Below are 5,990 nucleotides of genomic sequence, written 5' to 3'. Positions count from 1 at the left end.
AAAACACAGGGACCACTATGAGGAGGTTCTCAAACATGAACCTAAAATTTGACCACCTAAAATATGTGTGGAATAAACATGTATCAGTTGGGGGTTTTGTTTGTTTTGTTTTTTAATCTATTTAGTACAGGGTCTATAGGATCTCATTACACAGATTGGATTCATAGTGATCCCCCTGTTTTCAGCTTCCCAAGCATTGGGATTACAGGTGTGCACCACCACACCCAGTCTCAATCACTGTCTCTGTGTGCTCCAGGGACAGGGCCAGCACTGCACGCCGGGGATCAAACCTTGGTCCTTGTGTCTACATAAACAGGGTCTTTAGTCTGCTGAGCTATTTGGCTTGCCTCCCAAAAGTTTCTTTTTAATTGAGTTTAGTTTCCAATGTTATTAAAATAAAAATCAATGGTCATCTTTTGAAGTTTCTAGGAAAGAATTAAGATAACTGGTAAATAAGAAATAATAAGGCATTTATTCAGGGTTTTTTTTCTATGTAAACTATACCTTAGGGCAGTGCTTCTCCAACTGTAATTCCTAGACCAGGAACAGTAACATAAGCTGATAACTACTTCAAAATGTGAAGTATGGGTTGCAGATATTGTTCAGTAGTAGAGTGTTTTCCTAACATGCACAGGGCATGGATTTGATCCTCAGAAACACACACACACACACACACACACACACACACACACACATCACACAAATTAATCAATCAGTAATCCTTGGGCTTCACTTTGGACCTACTAAATCAAAATTCTGGAGATAGACCTGAGCCTGAAATGGTTAAAAGTAGTAAGAATCAAACTCTATTTCACTTGTTTTCCATTCTGTTTTTTTTCCACCAATTACATGTCTCTCTTTTACAGAGATATTAAATCCAAGATTTGTGTGTCAAAATAAGGGGAAGGGGCTGAAGTAGCATTTCAGCTTCTTTTATGAGAAATACATAGGTTAATTAGCCTATGTGAGAATTCTTCAAGAATTCCAACACTGCTCAACTAGGGTTTGCAATGGAATTTAGGACCAGGCTCTTGGCCAGTATACTAGTACTCTTCTCCTGGCCATAGTCTCAGTGTACAAAACTTTCCGCAGTAAGTAAATAATTCTAACCTGTATTACAGTGGTCCAGAGATTAGAGAAAAGTTATAAAGATAACAAAATCAACTAAAAGAGTAAATAATTACAGTGAATGGAAAAGGAACTACTTAAAAGCAAGCATAAATGGGATGAGAAAAAAACAAAAGAAGAGCAAAAATTTACATATGTACAAGAGAGCTAAAATAATTGTACTACTAATTTCTATTAGCTCACTGAAAGGAACAGTAAGTTCTTATATTGTTTGATCAATTCTGCATGCCCGCATCTACTAACCCAGCAGCTCTTATTTTAGAACCTAAAACTTTTATTCATGCCCCCAGCCAAGTGAAATCACAACAGCCCCTACCCTAGACCTGCTCCTGGGAGGCAGAAGTGTATAAAGTGCTGGTGTATGACTGTTCTCGGAAAGGCCAAGGGAGCAGGAGCCCTACCCCTGGATCAAGGCAGCATGGCCTCTGCTCAGGAAGAACAGGGCACAGGCCTGGCTCCCTAAGGGATGAAAGAAGGGAGAGCCCATCACCACATCTGGGCTGGGAGACTCGATGCAGTCCTGGGCAGGAGGGAGCTGAAAAGAGTGCCTTCAGCATGAGTCCTAAGGGTGTAATTTGGAAGGGGGAGAAACCTGTGTGTAGGAAGGGGGCAAATCAAGGAAGTGAGGGGGGTCTCAGAGCCCCTCTGGTGCTTATTCTTGTGGATCTGGAGACTAACCCCAGTGGCCATCTCAAATACTTCCCAAATCCCCTCATTAGTCTTGGCTGAGCACCCCAGGTAACCAAAAGTACTGATTCAATTTGCTAAGTCCCAGCCTTCCTCAGAACAAATAGGATCCTATTTCATCTTGACCAGCTGTCTCCTGGTGTGCTCCTCTTGCCTCAGGTCCTTCTTATTCCCCACCAGGATGATGGGAACATTAGGGCAGAGTGTTTCACCTCCCAGGTTCATTTCCCTGAAATGTTTTCCAGGTTGTCTGGGCTGTCAATGTAGAAGCATGTAAGGATGACACCAGTGCCCAAGTAGAAGAGAGGCTGCAGACAGTCATAGTCTTCCTGCCCCACAGTGTCCCACAGCCAGCTCCATCTGCTTCCCATCCACCTCTATGTCCACAATATAACTCTCAAAGGCTATAGGGACATAGACCTCTGGAGACTGATCCTTGATGAAGACAATGAGAAGGCAGGTCTTCCCACCGATGCCATCCTGACAATCGTCAGCTTCTTTTGGATCGCAGCCATATCTGGAGCTTCCACTCCACCACCTCCAACTGTGCAGCCAGTGCCTGAGGCTGAGACTGACCTTCAACTACTTTGAAGATAACAATATGCAGTATAATAACCATTGTTCATTTCCTATCATGTTTTGAGATTCTGCATTGTTTTGATTTTTTCTCTTTAAAATAATAAAAGTGGATAAAGATGAACCTAAATGAGGAGGAACTGACTAATATTATATATTAACAGTCAAAAGTCCAACATTAGAAAGGGAGTATGAAGAAGGCGCAGGGGCCGGGGGGGGGGGGTTGATCCCTGGGCCTGCTGTGATAGACCTGCCTTGGGGCACACTGAGATAGCAATTGAGACTGGGCGTGGTGGTACGCGCCTGTAATCCCAGCTCTCGGGAGGCTGTAAACAGGCAGATCACTATGAGTCTGATTTAGTAGTGAGACCCTGAACACCCTGTAGACTTTTCCCTAAAAAATACAAATAGTAATAAGTAAATAAATAAAAGAAAGGGAGTATGACCATTTTCAAAATGTTGGTTCTTCCTATCCATGAACATTTTCTGAAATTCTCCTTGAGCTCCTTTTTCAGAGTATTGTAATTTTCAATATGAGGTCTTTTACTTTTTTGGATTGATTCATAAATATTTCATTTTGGGAGGATGCTATTGTGAAAGTTGTGGTTTTCCTAATTTCTCAGTGATTTTGTTTGCATATAGGGATGTTAATAATTTTTGAGTGCTGACTTTGTATCTATGCTACAGAGTTTTCTTATTAAAACTAGACATCATTTGGAGGAAGTTTTGGGGTTTTTTAGGTAGAGTATCATGTCATCTGTGAATGATGGTAATCTCACTTCTTTTCCTATCCTTATTACTTTTATTTCATTTTGTTGTCTAATTGCGCTGGCTAATGTTTCTAGGACTATATCCAATAGGAGTGGTGACAGCTGATATCCTTGTCTTGTTCCTGACTTTAGAGTGAAAGTTTTCAGTTTTTATCCACTTAATACAATGTTGGCTGTTGGTTTGTCATAGATGATTTTCATAAGAGTGAGGTAAAGTCCATCTCTTTTGATTTTCTATAGGATTTTCATCAAGCGTGATTGTTTTACTTTGTCAAAAGCTTTTGCTGCATCTACTGAGATGATCATTTGATTTTTCTGATTCTGTTGACATGGTTTATTATATTTATTAATTTTCATACCCAGGAATCTATCATTTCTGCATTCCTGGGATGAATCCCACTTGGTCATGATGTATAATCTTGATGGTTAGCTGTGTTCTCTTGACTAGTTTTTTTATTGAGAATTTTTGTCTGTATGTTCTTTAGGGTCATTGGCCTATAGTTCTTATTTTTGGATTGGTCTTTCTTTGGTTTTGGTATCAGGGTAATACTTGTCTCTAGAAATGAGTGCAGGACAACTGCTTTCAAAAAAGAGTTTGATGAGTATTAGCATTAAATGTTTCTAAACTTCTACTAGAATTCAGCTGTGAATTCATCAGGACCAGGGATTTTCCTTATTGGTAACTTTTTAATTACATTTTTAATTTCATTAACTGATATTGGGTTCTTCAGAACTATTGATTCAGCATTGTAATTCACGTGTATCTAAGATCTGTCCATTTCTCTGTATTGTCCATTCTATAAGAGTAAAGATTCTCAAAGGAGGTATTGGTAACCTGAGTTTGCACAGAATCTGTAGTGATTTCCACCTTTCCATTCTTCATCGCAAGATTTTGAGATTTTTCTTTCCTTTTTTTTTTTGATAAGGTTGGTTGAGTTTATAAATTTGAATTATTCTTTCAAAGAGCTAACACTTCAACTCATTCTTTATATTGCTTTTTTAGTTTCAATTGCATTAATTTTTGCTCTGATCTTTATAATTTTTCTCTTTCTATGGGCATTGGACTTGACTTGCTCTTTTTTTTTTTTTCTAGAAAGTTGAGGTGCAACATTTGATTTGTGCTCATTCTGTTTTCCTAATGTGAAAATTCACTGCTATAAAATTCACTTTTAGGACTGCTTTCATTGCATCCAATAGGTTCTAGTATGTTGCATCTGCATTTTTGATTGTAGATATTAATTTCTTTTTAATTTCATCTGTGATCCATTGGTTGTTCAGGAGGATATTTAATTTCCATGTGTTTATGGAGTTTTCATGGTTTCTTTTCCCATTAATTTCCAACTGCATTGTAGTATGGTTAGATAATGTCCAGGGAATAATTTCATTTCTTTGCATTTATTTAAGCACGGCCTATGGACTAGTATATGGTCTATTTTAGAAAACACCCTGTGTGCAGCTGAGAAGAAAGTATATTCTGATGTTGTATGGAACTGTCTGTAAACATATACTAAGCCCATTTGTTCACATGTTTCATTCAGTTCTGTTATTTCTTTGCTAATTTTTTTGGCTAGTTTATCTTTTTGTGGCAGTAGGATACTAAGGACCCTGTTATGACTGTGTTGTTGCTCATTTTAGTTTTCATGTCTACTAACATTCGTGTTCTATAGTTGGATGCTCCCATATTTAGTGCATACATATTTATGATTGTTCTCTTCCTCTTGAAGTTTTCCTCTAAGAAGCATGTAGTGATCTTATCTTTATCATTCTTGGTTTGAAGTTTACATTGTATGCAAAGAGAACCCCTGCTTTTTCCCTGGGTTCCAATTGCATAAAACATTGTTTTCTATCCTTTGACTTTCAGTCTATGAATTTCCTTTTTATTTAAATGTGTTTCTTCTATACAGCCTATTGTTGGACTTTGTTTCTTGATCCACTCTGTCAGTCTGCTTCTTTTGATTGGTGAATTGAGGCCTTTACATTGATGGTTATAACTGATATATATTGGCTCTGTCATATTATTTTCCTGCTGTTAGTTTCCTGCTTTTCCCCTCAGTTTAATTGCTTGCCTCCCTCATGGTTTCTTTCTGATGTTATTCTTGGAATTCTAGTCATTTTTACCTATATCTAGAATATCACTTAGTATTCTTTGTTAGGGTTGGTTTGGTTGTCATGAACTGCTACAATATTATCATAGTTTTAGGTGATTTATTTGCATAATGCTCTTTTTTGGAGTTCTATATGCCTCACTTAGTGTATGTCAGATTCTGTTCCCATGTTTGGGAAATTTTCTGCTATTACTTCTGCAGATATTCTTTTTATGTCCTTTGTGACTCTTGACTTTTCATTGATACCTATCAAGTTTATATTAGTTTTTGTTGCATCATCTTGCAGCTGTTGAATTGTTATTTGTCCCTTATTATTTTTAAGAGATCTTTCATGATTGTGGGACACAATTCTGTCTTCAAGTTCTGAAAGCCAATCTTCAGCTTTGTTCAAGCAGTTTTGCCAGCTTTCAGTGGAATTTTAAATTTCCTGGATATCTGTTTGAATACATTTGATGCATCCTATTTGTTTCCTATATTGATCTTTCATGACTTCCTTTATTTTCCTATTATGCTCTATTTTTTAAAATCTGAGGGCCGGTCAGATAGCTCAGCAGATTAAAGTGCCTGTCTAGGCAGACACAGGGGCCAGGAGTTCAACCCCTATCCTGCCGTGCTGGCCCCACCCCAGGGGTGCACTGAGACAATGAAAGAGATTTGACATTGTGGCACAGGCCTGTTACCCCAGTGCTTGGGAGGCTGAAGAAAAACAGGAAGGATCACTACA

General features: G+C 38.2%; 1 pseudogene; it reads right to left on the bottom strand.

Moving 5' to 3' along the window:
• Positions 1 to 1,614: 1,614 nt before the first annotated feature.
• On the bottom strand, positions 1,615 to 2,330 carry LOC101567761 (annotated as a pseudogene).
• Between the last annotated feature and the right edge of the window lie 3,660 nt (positions 2,331 to 5,990).

Source organism: Octodon degus, unplaced genomic scaffold, assembly GCF_000260255.1.
Source record: "Octodon degus isolate 3935 unplaced genomic scaffold, OctDeg1.0 scaffold00334, whole genome shotgun sequence".
NCBI lineage: Eukaryota > Metazoa > Chordata > Mammalia > Rodentia > Octodontidae > Octodon > Octodon degus.
Note: the sequence above shows the minus strand (reverse complement) of the source record. Positions and strands in the feature narration are given on the sequence as shown.